This window comes from Pleurodeles waltl, chromosome 4_1, assembly GCF_031143425.1.
Source record: "Pleurodeles waltl isolate 20211129_DDA chromosome 4_1, aPleWal1.hap1.20221129, whole genome shotgun sequence".
In the NCBI taxonomy this organism is placed as follows: Eukaryota; Metazoa; Chordata; class Amphibia; order Caudata; family Salamandridae; genus Pleurodeles; species Pleurodeles waltl.
The window spans coordinates 36,643,147-36,662,367 of record NC_090442.1 but is presented as its reverse complement, the minus strand read 5'-3'; the positions used below and the strand labels follow the sequence as shown (position 1 = coordinate 36,662,367).

General features: G+C 48.9%; 1 long non-coding RNA gene across 6 annotated transcripts in view; it reads left to right on the top strand.

Moving 5' to 3' along the window:
- LOC138287339 (uncharacterized) overlaps nt 1-19,221 on the top strand; it is a 130,113-nt gene that overhangs the window by 244 nt on the left and 110,648 nt on the right. For 2 of the 6 annotated variants that reach the window (XR_011202202.1, XR_011202200.1), the window contains exon 1: nt 11-201. The exons of the other annotated variants lie outside the window; for them this stretch is intronic. This is a non-coding gene — a long non-coding RNA (uncharacterized lncRNA). Of the gene's footprint in view, nt 1-10; nt 202-19,221 lie in introns of those variants that run through there. 6 annotated transcript variants of the gene reach the window in all.

Below are 19,221 nucleotides of genomic sequence, written 5' to 3'. Positions count from 1 at the left end.
AGGGCCAGGGGTATAGGACAGGGCCCGGTGGACTTTAAGGGGAGAGTCAAGTCAAAGAGTCCAGAGTTTCTTTTTTATATTTCTTTTTAAATATAATATCCAGGTATTCTTGTTGTAAAATATCTAACACCGGGCGGTCTCGGTGCTCTGGTTGGCACAGAAACCGGACTGAGAGGCATGAAGCAGGCTGTTCCTCTGCAGGTATTCGGTGAAGTGCTGGTTGGTGTCCTCCTCCAGGACTTTGATAGGGAGGGGTAGCAGTGGGATGGGGTGGTAGTTCTGGAATATGCTGTGGTCGGCGGAGGGTTTCTGGAGCAGAGGTGCATGCATTTCTCTGCAGTGGTGTCCAGAGCATGTTGATGTTAAAAGGGGACACCTGATATGCTGCAAGGATCGGCTTATAGCCTTAGAGAAGGGTGCAGGAACCCAATGTTGGCACCCCACCTTACATCTTTGTAAGCAATCTCATCCATGCTACACATACACAGTGAATGTGGATGCCTAGTTATCACACTGATGTTATAGACAGCCCAACACACTAAGGTTCGATTAAAAGACCATCTTATCCTGCTGTTGTAATCGCCTGTCACCGACTGTTATTAATGTCATAGCCTGGTCATCACCAGGACATTCATCTCCTACAGGGGCTCTTTTCTGTCAATTCCAGGATTGTGTTGAACAGCACTCTCATACACATGTGCATGTGTTTCTCTTCTTCTCCCACAAGACTCCTGGATTTTAATGTTATTTCTTCATGACGTCTTCTCCGAGGGGACCTGCTTATCGTGCAATATTATATTATGTATCTTGGGCTAAAGTATGTGGGATGCATAACTGCGGAATATATCAGAGGGACTACCCCCCACTAATACCATATTTCAGGTTATGCAATTCAGTCAGGTGTTAGTTGGGTGCGTTATGGCCCATCAGTATCTAAGCTGAGTCCTCCCACCACAGAGGCGAAGTACACTGTTCTCCTGACACCTGGTTCTGTCTCACCTGTTTCTAAAAACAAAAACGACTCTTGCAGTCAGCAATATAGGTTTAGAGACGACTCTTCTTGTTTTTTCTTCCAAGTCTTTATTCCAAAACCCTCAACGTTGCCTATTCAGGAACTTCCACAAACATTTTTTGGCAGAAGCCCTGTTAATCCAGCAGCCACTCCCTGTGCAAGACTGCCAAGCTTTACACTGCAGAGGGGTGGCCAATTCCGCTCCCCCAATCTCATTCTTCTGCAACACTAAGAACATTTATTGAAGGCATCCTTCCAGCATCATCGTATTCTCTTACTCTACAGACATGCCTCAAAGCCTTGGCCTCCAGGGGGTCTATTTAGCATCCCCTCATACAAACTACAGATGTGCCACAGAGCCGTGGCTTCCAAGGGGTCCATCCAGCATCAACTCATACACTAACTTTACAGACATGCCGTGAAGCCTTGGCCTCCAAGAGGTTCATCCAGCATCATCCCATACAGTGACTCTACAGATGTGCTGCAAAGCTTGGCTTCCAAGCGCTCTATCCAGCATCATCTCATACATTGACTCCACAGATGTGTCTCGAAGCCTTGCACCCACATACACTGTGTTAGAAATTGGGTCTTTAATTGGCAGAGGTATACACCCTTGTCCAAGTCTGGCCACAATCCTAGTCAGGGTAAGTCACACACAATCCAAATTATCCTGTGCCCACCCTTCGGTAGCTTGGCACTGAGCAGTCAGGCTTAACTTAGAAGGCAATGTTTTAAGTATTTGTGGAATAAATCATGCAATAACACAGTGAAAACACCACAAAAACACACCATACAGGTTTAGCAAAATATAAGATATTTATCCAGTTAAATTAAGGTCAAAACGATAAAGATTCAAGAAGCACAAGTCGAAATATCACTTTTGGTAAGAATAAAAAGCGTCTTAGATCTTTAAAATCAACAGTTGTCTCTTGTTTGCACAAAGTACCTGGTTTGCCTAAAAATTATCATGCACGAAGACCGCAGAGGAGGAGATGCGTGAAAAACTAAGTTGTGCGTTGGATTTTCGGACGCGGCACAGACATTGCGTGGTTTTTTTGCCACGCTGCAAGGGGCTTTGCATCGATTTCTGATGCAGAGTCTTGGGTCCTCACTGCGGTGCAGGGTTCTTTGGACGCCCAGGAATGATGCGTGGAAAACCTAGACATGTGGGACGAAGTCACCATGTAGGAGGCTGGACTGGCTTGTAGTGAGTACCAAGGGGTACTTGCACCTTGCACCAGGCCCAGTTATCCCTTATTAGTGTATATGGTGTCTAGCAGCTTAGGCTGATAGATAATGGTAGCTTAGCAGAGCAGCTTAGGCTGAACTAGGAGACGTGTGAAGCTACCACAGTACCACTTAGTGTCATATGCACAATATCATAAGAAAACACAATACACAGATATACTAAAAATAAAGGTACTTTATTTTTATGACAATATGCCAAAGTATCTTAGAGTGTACCCTCAGTGAGAGGATAGGAAATATACACAAGATATATATACACAATAGCAAAAATATGCAGTATAGTCTTAGAAAACAGTGCAAACAATGTATAGTTACAATAGGATGCAATGGGGAAACATAGGGATAGGGGCAACACAAACCATATACTCCAAAAGTGGAATGCGAACCACGAATGGACCCCAAACCTATGTGACCTTGTAGAGGGTCGCTGGGACTATTAGAAAATAGTGAGAGTTAGAAAAATAACCCTCCCCAAGACCCTGAAAAGTGAGTGCAAAGTGCACTAAAGTTCCCCTAAGGACAAAAGAGTCGTGTTAGAGGAATAATGCAGGAAAGACACAAACCAGCAATGCAACAACTGTGGATTTCCAATCTAGGGTACCTGTGGAACAAGGGGACCAAGTCCAAAAGTCACAAGCAAGTCGGAGATGGGCAGATGCCCAGGAAATGCCAGCTGCGGGTGCAAAGAAGCTTCGACTGAACAGAAGAAGCTGAGGTTTCTGCAGGAACGAAAAGGGCTAGAGACTTCCCCTTTGGTGGACGGATCCCTCTCGCCTTGGAGAGTCGTGCAGAAGTGTTTTCCCGCCGGAAGGACGCCAACAAGCCTTGCTACACGCAAATCGTGCGTTTGGCGTTTTTGGACGCTGCTGGGGCCCAGGAGGGACCAGGAGGTCGCAAATTGGACCTGCAGAGAGAGGGGACGTCGAGCAAGACAAAGAGCCCTCACTGAAGCAGGTAGCACCCGGAGAAGTGCCAGAAACAGGCACTACGAGGATGCGTGAAACGGTGCTCGCCGAAGTTGCACAAAGGAGTCCCACGTCGCCGGAGACCAACTTAGAAAGTCGTGCAATGCAGGTTAGAGTGCCGTGGACCCAGGCTTGGCTGTGCACAAAGGATTTCCGCCGGAAGTGCACAGGGGCCGGAGTAGCTTGCAAAGTCGCGGTTCCCAGCAATGCAGCCCAGCGAGGTGAGGCAAGGACTTACCGCCACCAAACTTGGGCTGAAGAGTCACTGGACTGTGGGGGTCACTTGGACAGCGTCGCTGGATTCGAGGGACCTCGCTCGTCGTGCTGAGAGGAGACCCAAGGGACCGGTAATGCAGCTTTTTGGTGCCTGCGGTTGCAGGGGGAAGATTCCGTCGACCCACGGGAGATTTCTTCGGAGCTTCTGGTGCAGAGAGGAGGCAGACTACCCCCACAGCATGCACAAGCAGGAAAACGGTCGAGAAGGCGGCAGGATCAGCGTTACAGAGTTGCAGTAGTCGTCTTTGCTACTATGTTGCAGGTTTGCAGGCTTCCAGCGCGGTCAGCGGTCGTTTCCTTATCAGAAGGTGAAGAGAGAGATGCAGAGGAACTCGGCTGAGCTCATGCATTCGTTATCTAAAGTTTCCCCAGAGACAGAGACCCTAAATAGCCAGAAAAGAGGGTTTGGCTACCTAGGAGAGAGGAAAGGCTACTAACACCTGAAGGAGCCTATCAGCAGGAGTCTCTGACGTCACCTGGTGGCACTGGCCACTCAGAGCAGTCCAGTGTGCCAGCAGCACCTCTGTTTCCAAGATGGCAGAGGTCTGGAGCACACTGGAGGAGCTCTGGACACCTCCCAGGGGAGGTGCAGGTCAGGGGAGTGGTCACTCCCCTTTCCTTTGTCCAGTTTCGCGCCAGAGCAGGGGCTAAGGGGTCCCTGAACCGGTGTAGACTGGCTTATGCAGAATTGGGCACATCTGTGCCCAACAAAGCATTTCCAGAGGCTGGGGGAGGCTACTCCTCCCCTGCCTTCACACCATTTTCCAAAGGGAGAGGGTGTCACACCCTCTCTCAGAGGAAGTTCTTTGTTCTGCCATCCTGGGCCAGGCCTGGCTGGACCCCAGGAGGGCAGCTGCCTGTCTGAGGGGTTGGCAGCAGCTGCAGTGAAACCCCAGGAAGGGCAGTCTGGCAGTACCAGGGTCTGTGCTACAGACCACTGGGATCATGGAATTGTACCAACAATGCCAGGATGGCATAGAGGGGGCAATTCCATGATCATAGACATGTTACATGGCCATATTCGGAGTTACCATGGTGAAGCTACATATAGGTAGTGACCTATATGTAGTGCATGCGTGTAATGGTGTCCCCGCACTCACAAAGTTCAGTGAATTGGCTCTGAACAATGTGGGGGCACCTTGGCTAGTGCCAGGGTGCCCTCACACTAAGTAACTTTGCACCTAACCTTTACCAGGTAAAGGTTAGACATATAGGTGACTTATAAGTTACTTAAGTGCAGTGTAAAATGGCTGTGAAATAACGTGGACGTTATTTCACTCAGGCTGCAGTGGCAGGCCTGTGTAAGAATTGTCAGAGCTCCCTATGGGTGGCAAAAGAAATGCTGCAGCCCATAGGGATCTCCTGGAACCCCAATACCCTGGGTACCTCAGTACCATATACTAGGGAATTATAAGGGTGTTCCAGTAAGCCAATGTAAATTGGTAAAATTGGTCACTAGCCTGTTAGTGACAATTTGAAAGTAATGAGAGGGCATAACCACTGAGGTTCTGGTTAGCAGAGCCTCAGTGAGACAGTTAGGCACCACACAGGGAACATATACATGCACACCTATGAGCACTGGGGCCCTGTGAGACAGGGTCCCAGTGACACATACATATAGGCCACAAACCTATGAGCACTGGGGTCCTGACCAGCAGGATCCCAGTGACACATAACAACCATACTGAAAACATAGTGTTTTCACTATGAGCACTGAGGCCTGGCTATCAGGATCCCAGTGAGACAGTGAAAACAGTGACAAACACCCTGACATACACTCACAAACAGGCCAAAAGTGGGGGTAACAAGGCTAGAAAGAGGCTACCTTCTCACACACCAGCGTTGTGTTCATCTGGTATAGCGATGCGTTGAATTTTGTGGCGCACGGCAGGCGCTGCGTCGATTCTTCACTTAGGAAGTCGGGCTGCCTCGTTCTTGCTCCGCTGTGCATTGATTGGGTAGGGCCGTTGTGAGAAGGTAGCCTCTTTCTAGCTCTTTCTACTTAGTGTGAGGGCACCCTGGCACTAGCCAAGGTGCCCCCACATTGTTCAGAGCCAATTCCCTGAACTCTGTGAGTGCGGGGACACCATTACACGCGTGCACTACATATAGGTCACTACCTATATGTAGCTTCACCATGGTAACTCCGAATATGGCCATGTAACATGTCTATGATCATGGAATTGCCCCCTCTATGCCATCCTGGCATAGTTGGCACAATCCCATGATCCCAGTGGTCTGTAGCACAGACCCTGGTACTGCCAAACTGCCCTTCCTGGGGTTTCACTGCAGCTGCAGCTGCTGCTGCTGCCAACCCCTCAGACAGGCAGCTGCCCTCCTGGGGTCCAGCCAGGCCTGGCCCAGGATGGCAGAACAAAGAACTTCCTCTGAGAGAGGGTGTGACACCCTCTCCCTTTGGAAAATGGTGTGAAGGCAGGGGAGGAGTAGCCTCCCCCAGCCTCTGGAAATGCTTTGTTGGGCACAGAGGTGCCCAATTCTGCATAAGCCAGTCTACACCGGTTCAGGGACCCCTTAGCCCCTGCTCTGGCGCGAAACTGGACAAAGGAAAGGGGAGTGACCACTCCCCTGACCTGCACCTCCCCTGGGAGGTGTCCAGAGCTCCTCCAGTGTGCTCTAGACCTCTGCCATCTTGGAAACAGAGGTGCTGCTGGCACACTGGACTGCTCTGAGTGGCCAGTGCCACCAGGTGACGTCAGAGACTCCTGCTGATAGGCTCCTTCAGGTGTTAGTAGCCTTTCCTCTCTCCTAGGTAGCCAAACCCTCTTTTCTGGCTATTTAGGGTCTCTGTCTCTGGGGAAACTTTAGATAACGAATGCATGAGCTCAGCCGAGTTCCTCTGCATCTCTCTCTTCACCTTCTGATAAGGAAACGACCGCTGACCGCGCTGGAAGCCTGCAAACCTGCAACATAGTAGCAAAGACGACTACTGCAACTCTGTAACGCTGATCCTGCCGCCTTCTCGACTGTTTTCCTGCTTGTGCATGCTGTGGGGGTAGTCTGCCTCCTCTCTGCACCAGAAGCTCCGAAGAAATCTCCCGTGGGTCGACGGAATCTTCCCCCTGCAACCGCAGGCACCAAAAAGCTGCATTTCCGGTCCCTTGGGTCTCCTCTCAGCACGATGAGCGAGGTCCCTCGAATCCAGCGACTCTGTCCAAGTGACCCCCACAGTCCAGTGACTCTTCAGTCCAAGTTTGGTGGAGGTAAGTCCTTGCCTCACCTCGCTGGGCTGCATTGCTGGGAACCGCGACTTTGCAAGCTACTCCGGCCCCTGTGCACTTCCGGCGGAAATCCTTTGTGCACAGCCAAGCCTGGGTCCACGGCACTCTAACCTGCATTGCACGACTTTCTAAGTTGGTCTCCGGAGACGTGGGACTCCTTTGTGCAACTTCGGCGAGCACCGTTTCACGCATCCTCGTAGTGCCTGTTTCTGGCACTTTTCCGGGTGCTACCTGCTTCAGTGAGGGCTCTTTGTTTTGCTCGACGTCCCCTCTCTCTTCAGGTACAATTTGCGACCTCCTGGTCCCTCCTGGGCCCCAGCAGCGTCCAAAAACGCCAAACGCACGATTTACGTGTAGCAAGGCTTGTTGGCGTCCTTCCGGTGGGAAAACACTTCTGCACGACTCTCCAAGGCGAGTGGGATCCGTCCACCAAAGGGGAAGTCTCTAGCCCTTTTCGTTCCTGCAGAAACCTCAGCTTCTTCTGTCCAGTCGAAGCTTCTTTGCACCCGCAGCTGGCATTTCCTGGGCATCTGCCCATCTCCGACTTGCTTGTGACTTTTGGACTTGGTCCCCTTGTTCCACAGGTACCCTAGATTGGAAATCCACAGTTGTTGCATTGCTGGTTTGTGTCTTTCCTGCATTATTCCTCTAACACGACTATTTTGTCCTTAGGGGAACTTTAGTGCACTTTGCAGGGTCTTGGGGAGGGTTATTTTTCTAACTCTCACTATTTTCTAATAGTCAGGGTCTTGGGGAGGGTTATTTTTCTAACTCTCACTATTTTCTAATAGTCCCAGCGACCCTCTACAAGGTCACATAGGTTTGGGGTCCATTCGTGGTTCGCATTCCACTTTTGGAGTATATGGTTTGTGTTGCCCCTATCCCTATGTTTCCCCATTGCATCCTATTGTAACTATACATTGTTTGCACTGTTTTCTAAGACTATACTGCATATTTTTGCTATTGTGTATATATATCTTGTGTATATTTCCTATCCTCTCACTGAGGGTACACTCTAAGATACTTTGGCATATTGTCATAAAAATAAAGTACCTTTATTTTTAGTATAACTGTGTATTGTGTTTTCTTATGATATTGTGCATATGACACTAAGTGGTACTGTAGTAGCTTCACACGTCTCCTAGTTCAGCCTAAGCTGCTCTGCTAAGCTACCATTATCTATCAGCCTAAGCTGCTAGACACCCTATACACTAATAAGGGATAACTGGGCCTGGTGCAAGGTGCAAGTACCCCTTGGTACTCACTACAAGCCAGTCCAGCCTCCTACAGCCGTGTGTAGGAAAGTACCATCTTGCCTGGCATGTTACCCCCATTTTTCACTGTATATATGTTGTTTTAGTTGTATGTGTCACTGGGACCCTGGTAACCCAGGGCCCCAGTGCTCATAAGTGTGCCTGAATGTGTTACCTGTGTAGTGACTAACTGTCTCACTGAGGCTCTGCTAATCAGAACCTCAGTGGTTATGCTCTCTCATTTCTTTCCAAATTGTCACCAACAGGCTAGTGACCATTTTTACCAATTTACATTGGCTTACTGGAACACCCTTATAATTCCCTAGTATATGGTACTGAGGTACCCAGGGTATTGGGGTTCCAGGAGATCCCTATGGGCTGCAGCATTTCTTTTGCCACCCATAGGGAGCTCTGACAATTCTTACACAGGCCTGCCACTGCAGCCTGAGTGAAATAACGTCCACGTTATTTCACAGCCATTTTACACTGCACTTAAGTAACTTATAAGTCACCTATATGTCTAATCTTTACCTGGTAAAGGTTAGGTGCAAAGTTACTTAGTGTGAGGGCACCCTGGCACTAGCCAAGGTGCCCCCACATTGTTCAGAGCCAATTCCCTGAACTTTGTAAGTGCGGGGACACCATTACACGCGTGCACTACATATAGGTCACTACCTATATGTAGCTTCACAATGGTAACTCCGAATATGGCCATGTAACATGTCTATGATCATGGAATTGCCCCCTCTATCCCATCCTGGAATAGTTGGCACAATCCCATGATCCCAGTGGTCTGTAGCACAGACCCTGGTACTGCCAAACTGCCCTTCCTGGGGTTTCACTGCAGCTGCTGCTGCTGCCAACCCCTCAGACAGGCATCTGCCCTCCTGGGGTCCAGCCAGGCCTGGCCCAGGATGGCAGAACAAAGAACTTCCTCTGAGAGAGGGTGTGACACCCTCTCCCTTTGGAAAATGGTGTGAAGGCAGGGGAGGAGTAGCCTCCCCCAGCCTCTGGAAATGCGTTGTTGGGCACAGATGTGCCCAATTCTGCATAAGCCAGTCTACACCGGTTCAGGGGACCCCTTAGCCCTGCTCTGGCGCGAAACTGGACAAAGGAAAGGGGAGTGACCACTCCCCTGACCTGCACCTTCCCTGGGAGGTGTCCAGAGCTCCTCCAGTGTGCTCCAGACTTCTGCCATCTTGGAAACAGAGGTGCTGCTGGCACACTGGACTGCTCTGAGTGGCCAGTGCCACCAGGTGACGTCAGAGACTCCTTCTGATAGGCTCCTTCAGGTGTTAGTAGCCTATCCTGTCTCCTAGGTAGCCAAACCCTCTTTTCTGGCTATTTAGGGTCTCTGTCTCTGGGGAAACTTTAGATAACGAATGCAAGAGCTCATCCGAGTTCCTCTGCATCTCTCTCTTCACCTTCTGCCAAGGAATCGACTGCTGACCGTGCTGGAAGCCTGCAAACCTGCAACATAGTAGCAAAGACGACTACTGCAACTCTGTAACGCTGATCCTGCCGCCTTCTCGACTGTTTTCCTGCTTGTGCATGCTGTGGGGGTAGTCTGCCTCCTCTCTGCACCAGAAGCTCCGAAGAAATCTCCCGTGGGTCGACGGAATCTTCCCCCTGCAACCGCAGGCACCAAAAAGCTGCATTACCGGTCCCTTGGGTCTCCTCTCAGCACGACGAGCGAGGTCCCTCGAATCCAGCAACTCTGTCCAAGTGACCCCCACAGTCCAGTGACTCTTCAGTCCAAGTTTGGTGGAGGTAAGTCCTTGCCTCACCTCGCTGGGCTGCACTGCTGGGAACCGCGACTTTTGCAGCTACTCCGGCCCCTGTATACTTCCGGCGGAAATCCTGTGTGCACAGCCAAGCCTGGGTCCACGGCACTCTAACCTGCATTGCACGACTTTCTAAGTTGGTCTCCGGCGACGTGGGACTCCTTTGTGCAACTTCGGCGAGCACTGTTTCACGCATCCTCGTAGTGCCTGTTTCTGGCACTTCTCCGGGTGCTACCTGCTTCAGAGAGGGCTCCTTGTCTTGCTCGACGTCCCCTCTCTCTGCTGGTCCAATTTGCGACCTCCTGGTCCCTCCTGGGCCTCAGCAGCGTCCAAAAACGCTAACCGCACGATTTGCAGCTAGCAAGGCTTGTTGGCGTTCTTTCGGCGGGAAAACACTTCTGCACGACTCTCCGCGGCGAGAGGGATCCGTCCACCAAAGGGGAAGTCTCTAGCCCTTTTCGTTCCTGCAGAAACCTCAGCTTCTTCTGTCCAGTAGAAGCTTCTTTGCACCCGCAGCTGGCATTTCCTGGGCATCTGCCCATCTCCGACTTGCTTGTGACTTTTGGACTTGGTCCCCTTGTTCCACAGGTACCCTAGATTGGAAATCCACAGTTGTTGCATTGCTGGTTTGTGTCTTTCCTGCATTATTCCTCTAACACGACTTCTTTGTCCTTAGGGGAACTTTAGTGCACTTTGCACTCACTTTTCAGGGTCTTGGGGAGGGTTATTGTTCTAACTCTCACTATTTTCTAATAGTCCCAGCGACCCTCTACAAGGTCACATAGGTTTGGGGTCCATTCGTGGTTCGCATTCCACTTTTGGAGTATATGGTTTGTGTTGCCCCTATCCCTATGTTTCCCCATTGCATCCTATTGTAACTATACATTGTTTGCACTGTTTTCTAAGACTATACTGCATATTTTTGCTATTGTGTATATATATCTTGTGTATATTTCCTATCCTCTCACTGAGGGTACACTCTAAGATACTTTGGCATATTGTCATAAAAATAAAGTACCTTTATTTTTAGTATAACTGTGTATTGTGTTTTTCTTATGATATTGTGCATATGACACTAGGTGGTACTGTAGTAGCTTCACACGTCTCCTAGTTCAGCCTAAGCTGCTCTGCTAAGCTACCATTATCTATCAGCCTAAGCTGCTAGACACCCTATACACTAATAAGGGATAACTGGGCCTGGTGCAAGGTGCAAGTACCCCTTAGTACTCACTACAAGCCAGACAAGCCTCCTACATTGGTTGTGCAGCGGTGGGATAAGTGCTTTGAGACTACTTACCACTCTTGTCATTGTACTTTTCATAAGAGAAAAATATACAAAACAAGGTCAGTGTATATACACATATCCAAAAAGTTTTGCATTTCCTCTTTTTACTCTTTTCTAAGTGCTGAAAAGTACTTCTAACTTTCTAAAAAGTTCTAAAAAGTTTAAAAAGGTTTTTTTTTTTCTCTGTCTTTCTAAAAGCTCTGACAAACCTTTTATCTTTTACTATCACTTTAACTCTCTCTAAAAATGTCTGGCACAGGCCAAAATGTTGATCTGTCCAAACTTGCATATGATCACCTTAGCTGGAAAGGAGCAAGGAGTCTCTGCATAGAGAGAGGTTTGAGTGTAGGGAGGAATCCTTCCTTAGAACTGTTAATTAACATGCTTAGAGTACAGGATAAGGCCATAAGTGCCCAATCTGGTGAAAAAGTAGCTAATGGTTCTCAATCTGATCCAGGGACTCCCCCAGGAAAAGATTCAGGAAAGAAACTTCCTAGCCTGCCCATTACTAGACAGTCTAGCATAGTTGGTAATGATGATGAGCCACACCATATAAATAGTGTTGTCTCACATCATAGCAAAAGCATTTATTCTCACCATACTGGTAGTGATGTTTCTGTTAGCCAAGCTGTTAGGGTGGCTTCTGTAAGGGACAGGTCTCCTTCTGTCCATTCTCACCATACTTCTGTTTCAAGGCATGTCCCTCCCACCCACCCTGATGACAGATTGTTAGAAAGGGAGCTCAATAGATTGAGAGTGGAACAAACCAGACTGAAGCTCAAGAAGCAACAGCTGGATTTGGATAGACAGACCTTAGAAGTAGAGAAGGAGAGACAGAAACTGGGTTTAGAAACCCATGGTGGCAGCAGCAGTATTCCCCATAGTCATCCTGCAAAAGAGCATGATTCCAGGAATCTGCACAAGATAGTTCCCCCTTATAAAGAGGGGGATGACATTAACAAGTGGTTTGCTGCACTTGAGAGGGCCTGTGTTGTACAAGATGTCCCTCAAAGGCAGTGGGCTGCTATCCTATGGCTATCATTTAGTGGAAAAGGTAGGGATAGGCTCCTTACTGTGAAAGTTCTTAAGAATGCACTCCTGGATGGTTATGGCTTAACCACTGAACAGTACAGGATAAAGTTCAGAGAGACCAAAAAGGAGTCTTCACAAGACTGGGTTGATTTCATTGACCATTCAGTGAAGGCCTTGGAGGGGTGGTTACATGGCAGTAAGGTTACTGATTATGACAGCCTGTATAACTTGATCCTGAGAGAGCATATTCTTAATAATTGTGTGTCTGATTTGTTGCACCAGTACTTGGTGGACTCTGATCTGACCTCTCCCCAAGAATTGGGAAAGAAGGCAGACAAATGGGTCAGAACAAGGGTGAACAGAAAAGTTCATACCGGGGGTGACAAAGATGGCAACAAAAAGAAGGATGGTAAGTCTTCTGACAAGGGTGGGGACAAATCTAAAAATGAGTCTTCATCAGGCCCACAAAAACACTCTGGTGGGGGTGGTGGGCCCAAATCCTCTTTTAATCAGAACAAGGAAAAGAAACCATGGTGCTATTTATGTAAAATAAAAGGCCATTGGACAACAGATCCCAGTTGTCCAAAGAAAGGCACCAAGCCTCCTACCACTTCAACCCCTACTGCTACACCTAGTGTCCCTACTAATAGCAGTGGTGGTGGGAGCAAACCTACTAATAGCCAATCCAAGGGAGTAGCTGGGCTCACTATTGGTAACTTAGTTGGGGTTGGCCTTGTTAGGGAGGCCACAGAGGCTGTGTTAGTCTCTGAGGGGGCTATTGATTTAGCCACCTTAGTTGCTTGACCCCTTAATATGGATAAGTACAAGCAGCTACCCCTAATAAATGGTGTTGAGGTTCAGGCCTACAGGGACACTGGTGCCAGTGTGACTATGGTCATAGAGAAACTGGTCCACCCTGAACAACACCTACTTGGTCACCAGTACCAAGTAACCGATGCTCACAACAACACACTTAGCCACCCCATGGCTGTTGTTAATCTCAACTGGGGGGGGGGGGTTACTGGTCCAAAGAAAGTTGTGGTAGCTTCAGATTTACCTGTAGACTGTCTATTAGGGAATGATTTGGAGACATCAGCTTGGTCAGATGTGGAGTTGGAGGCCCATGCAGCAATGCTGGGCATCCCAGGGCATATTTTTGCTTTGACAAGGGCTCAGGCCAAAAAGCAAAAAGGACAGGGAAGCTTGGATCCTGGAACAATGGACCAAGTGCTCCCTAAAGCTAGGGCTAGTAGAAGCAAACCACTTCCTACTATCCCTCCCTCTACAGTGGATTCAACTTCTGAGGAAGAAGAATTCCCTCCCTGTGCAGAACCTACACCAGAGGAGCTGGAAGCAGACACTGCTGAGCTTTTGGGTGAAGGGGGGCCTGCCAGAGAGGAGCTGAGTGTGGCACAGCAAACCTGTCCCACATTAGAGGGTCTCAGACAGCAAGCTGTCAAACAGGCTAATGGGGATGTCAGTGACTCTCACAGAGTTTACTGGGAGGACAACCTCTTGTACACTGAGCATAGGGATCCTAAACCTGGAGCTGCCAGGAGATTAGTGATTCCTCAGGAGTACAGAAAGTTCCTCCTAACCCTGGCACATGACATTCCCCTAGCTGGGCACCTGGGGCAAATGAAAACTTGGGACAGACTGGTTCCATTGTTTCATTGGCCTAGGATGTCTGAGGACACAAAGGAATTTTGTAAGTCCTGTGAAACCTGTCAAGCCAGTGGCAAGACAGGTGGCACCCCAAAGGCACCCCTTATTCCACTGCCTGTGGTTGGGGTTCCCTTTGAAAGGGTAGGGGTTGACATAGTTGGCCCCCTTGACCCTCCTACTGCTTCAGGCAATAGATTTATCTTGGTGGTAGTGGACCATGCCACAAGATATCCTGAAGCTATTCCTTTAAGGACCACTACAGCACCTGCAGTGGCAAAGGCCCTCCTGGGAATATTTTCCAGGGTGGGCTTCCCAAAGGAAGTGGTATCAGACAGGGGAAGCAATTTCATGTCTGCATACTTAAAGGCCATGTGGAAGGAGTGTGGTGTAACGTACAAGTTCACAACACCCTATCATCCACAAACAAATGGACTGGTGGAGAGATTTAATAAAACTCTCAAAGGCATGATTATGGGTCTCCCTGAAAAACTCCGCAGGAGATGGGATATCCTTCTACCATGCCTCCTTTTTGCCTACAGGGAGGTACCCCAGAAAGGAGTGGGCTTCAGCCCCTTTGAACTTCTTTTTGGACACTCTGTTAGGGGTCCACTCACACTTGTAAAGGAGGGCTGGGAACAACCTTTAAAAGCTCCTAAGCAGGATATTGTGGATTATGTACTTGGCCTCAGATCAAGGATGGCTGAGTACATGAAAAAGGCCAGTAAAAACCTTCAGGCCAGCCAAGAGCTCCAGAAGCAATGGCATGATCAGAAGGCTGTTTTGGTTCAGTACCAACCAGGGCAGAAAGTGTGGGTCTTGGAGCCTGTGGCCCCAAGAGCACTCCAAGATAAATGGAGTGGTCCCCACACAATTGTTGAAAAGAAGGGAGAAGTCACCTATTTAGTTGACTTAGGCACTGCCAGGAGTCCCCTTAGGGTGCTCCATGTCAACCGCCTGAAACCCTACTATGACAGGGCTGATCTCACCCTGCTCATGGCAACTGATGAGGGACAGGAAGAAGACAGTGATCCTCTACCTGATCTCTTCTCTTCCACAGAACAAGATGCTCTTGTGGAAGGTGTAGTTTTGGCTGATTGTCTTACTGCTGAGCAGAAAGACAATTGCATAAATCTCCTAGATCAATTCTCTGAACTCTTCTCTACTGTGCCAGGTACCACTTCTTGGTGTGAGCACACTATAGATACTGGAGACAGTTTACCTGTCAAAAGTAAGATCTATAGGCAGCCTGACCATGTCAGGGACTGCATAAAGCAAGAGGTCCAGAAAATGTTAGAACTAGGAGTAGTTGAGCACTCTGACAGTCCATGGGCTTCTCCTGTGGTACTGGTACCAAAACCCCATTCCAAAGATGGAAAGAAGCAAATGCGGTTTTGTGTAGACTATAGAGGTCTCAACTTGGTAACCAAAACTGATGCTCACCCTATGCCCAGGGCAGATGAGCTCATAGATACACTGGCATCTGCCAAGTATCTAAGCACTTTTGATTTGACTGCAGGGTATTGGCAGATCAAATTATCAGAAGATGCTAAACCTAAGACTGCATTTTCTACCATTGGAGGACATTACCAGTTTACTGTAATGCCTTTTGGTTTGAAAAATGCACCTGCCACTTTTCAGAGGTTGGTGAACACAGTCCTGCAAGGGCTGGAAGCTTTCAGTGCAGCATATTTGGACGATATAGCTGTCTTTAGCTCCAGCTGGGATGATCACCTGGTCCACCTATGGAAAGTTTTGGAGGCCCTGCAAAAGGCAGGCCTCACTATCAAGGCTTCAAAGTGCCAGATAGGGCAGGGTAAGGTGGTTTATCTGGGACACCTTGTTGGTGGGGAACAGATTGCACCACTTCAGGGGAAAATCCAAACAATTATTGATTGGGTTCCCCCTACCACTCAGACTCAGGTGAGAGCCTTCCTTGGCCTCACTGGGTATTACAGGAGGTTCATTAAGAACTATGGCTCCATTGCAGCCCCTCTTAATGACCTCACATCCAAGAAAATGCCTAAAAAGGTATTATGGACAGCAAACTGTCAGAAAGCTTTTGAGGAGCTGAAGCAGGCCACGTGCTCTGCACCTGTCCTGAAAAGCCCTTGTTACTCTAAAAAATTCTATGTCCAAACTGATGCATCTGAATTAGGAGTAGGGGCAGTCCTATCACAACTTAATTCTGAGGGCCAGGATCAACCTGTTGCTTTTATTAGTAGAAGGTTGACCCCTAGAGAAAAGCGTTGGTCTGCCATTGAGAGGGAGGCCTTTGCTGTGGTCTGGGCTCTGAAGAAGTTGAGGCCATACCTGTTTGGCACTCACTTCATTGTTCAGACAGACCACAAACCTCTACTTTGGCTAAAACAAATGAAAGGTGAAAATCCTAAATTGTTGAGGTGGTCCATATCCCTACAGGGAATGGACTATACAGTGGAACATAGACCTGGGAGTAGCCACTCCAATGCAGATGGACTCTCCAGATATTTCCACTTAGACAATGAAGACTCATCAGGTCATGGCTAGTCTTATTGTCCTTCGTTTGGGGGGGGTTGTGTAGGAAAGTACCATCTTGCCTGGCATGTTACCCCCATTTTTCACTGTATATATGTTGTTTTAGTTGTATGTGTCACTGGGACCCTGGTAACCCAGGGCCCCAGTGCTCATAAGTGTGCCTGAATGTGTTACCTGTGTAGTGACTAACTGTCTCACTGAGGCTCTGCTAATCAGAACCTCAGTGGTTATGCTCTCTCATTTCTTTCCAAATTGTCACTAACAGGCTAGTGACCATTTTTACCAATTTACATTGGCTTACTGGAACACCCTTATAATTCCCTAGTATATGGTACTGAGGTACCCAGGGTATTGGGGTTCCAGGAGATCCCTATGGGCTGCAGCATTTCTTTTGCCACCTATAGGGAGCTCTGACAATTCTTACACAGGCCTGCCACTGCAGCCTGAGTGAAATAACGTCCACGTTATTTCACAGCCATTTTACACTGCACTTAAGTAACTTATAAGTCACCTATATGTCTAACCTTTACCTGGTAAAGGTTAGGTGCAAAGTTACTTAGTGTGAGGGCACCCTGGCACTAGCCAAGGTGCCCCCACATTGTTCAGAGCCAATTCCCTGAACTTTGTAAGTGCGGGGACACCATTACACGCGTGCACTACATATAGGTCACTACCTATATGTAGCTTCACAATGGTAACTCCGAATATGGCCATGTAACATGTCTATGATCATGGAATTGCCCCCTCTATGCCATCCTGGCATAGTTGGCACAATCCCATGATCCCAGTGGTCTGTAGCACAGACCCTGGTACTGCCAAACTGCCCTCCCTGGGGTTTCACTGCAGCTGCTGCCAACCCCTCAGACAGGCATCTGCCCTCCTGGGGTCCAGCCAGGCCTGGCCCAGGATGGCAGAACAAAGAACTTCCTCTGAGAGAGGGTGTGACACCCTCTCCCTTTGGAAAATGGTGTGAAGGCAGGGGAGGAGTAGCCTCCCCCAGCCTCTGGAAATGCTTTGTTGGGCACAGATGTGCCCAATTCTGCATAAGCCAGTCTACACCGGTTCAGGGGACCCCTTAGCCCTGCTCTGGTGTGAAACTGGACAAAGGAAAGGGGAGTGACCACTCCCCTGACCTGCACCTCCCCTGGGAGGTGTCCAGAGCTCCTCCAGTGTGCTCCAGACCTCTGCCATCTTGGAAACAGAGGTGCTGCTGGCACACTGGACTGCTCTGAGTGGCCAGTGCCACCAGGTGACGTCAGAGACTCCTTCTGATAGGCTCCTTCAGGTGTTAGTAGCCTATCCTCTCTCCTAGGTAGCCAAACCCTCTTTTCTGGCTATTTTGGGTCTCTGTCTCTGGGGAAACTTTAGATAACGAATGCAAGAGCTCATCCGAGTTCCTCTGCATCTCTCTCTTCACCTTCTGATAAGGAATCGACTGCTGACCGCGCTGGAAGCCTGCAAACCTGCAACATAGTAGCAAAGACGACTACTGCAACTCTGTAACGCTGATCCTGCCGCCTTCTCGACTGTTTTCCTGCTTGTGCATGCTGTGGGGGTAGTCTGCCTCCTCTCTGCACCAGAAGCTCCGAAGAAATCTCCCGTGGGTCGACGGAATCTTCCCCCTGCAACCGCAGGCACCAAAAAGCTGCATTACCGGTCCCTTGGGTCTCCTCTCAGCACGACGAGCGAGGTCCCTCGAATCCAGCAACTCTGTCCAAGTGACCCCCACAGTCCAGTGACTCTTCAGTCCAAGTTTGGTGGAGGTAAGTCTTTGCCTCACCTCGCTGGGCTGCATTGCTGGGAACCGCGACTTTTGCAGCTACTCCGGCCTCTGTGCACTTCCGGCGGAAATCCTTTGTGCACAGCCAAGCCTGGGTCCACGGCACTCTAACCTGCATTGCACGACTTTCTAAGTTGGTCTCCGGCGACGTGGGACTCCTTTGTGCAACTTCGGGTGAGCACCGTTTCACGCATCCTCGTAGTGCCTGTTTCTGGCACTTCTCCGGGTGCTACCTGCTCCTGAGAGGGCTCCTTGTCTTGCTCGACGTCCCCTCTCTCTCCTGGTCCAATTTGCGACCTCCTGGTCCCTCCTGGGCCACAGCAGCGTCAAAAAACGCTAACCGCACGATTTGCAGCTAGCAAGGCTTGTTGGCGTTCTTTCGGCGGGAAAACACTTCTGCACGACTCTCCACGGCGAGAGGGATCCGTCCACCAAAGGGGAAGTCTCTAGCCCTTTTCGTTCCTGCAGAAACCTCAGCTTCTTCTGTCCAGTAGAAGCTTCTTTGCACCCGCAGCTGGCATTTCCTGGGCATCTGCCCATCTCCGACTTGCTTGTGACTTTTGGACTTGGTCCCCTTGTTCCACAGGTACCCTAGATTGGAAATCCACAGTTGTTGCATTGCTGGTTTGTGTCTTTCCTGCATTATTCCTCTAACACAACTTCTTTGTCCTTAGGGGAACTTTAGTGCACTTTGCACTCACTTTTCAGGGTCTTGGGGAGGGTTATTTTTCTAACTCTCACTATTTTCTAATAGTCCCAGCGACCCTCTACAAGGTCACATAGGTTTGGGGTCCATTCGTGGTTCGCATTCCACTTTTGGAGTATATGGTTTGTGTTGCCCCTATCCCTATGTTTCCCCATTGCATCCTATTGTAACTATACATTGTTTGCACTGTTTTCTAAGACTATACTGCATATTTTTGCTATTGTGTATATATATCTTGTGTATATTTCCTATCCTCTCACTGAGGGTACACTCTAAGATACTTTGGCATATTGTCATAAAAATAAAGTACCTTTATTTTTAGTATAACTGTGTATTGTGTTTTTCTTATGATATTGTGCATATGACACTAGGTGGTACTGTAGTAGCTTCACATGTCTCCTAGTTCAGCCTAAGCTGCTCTGCTAAGCTACCATTATCTATCAGCCTAAGCTGCTAGACACC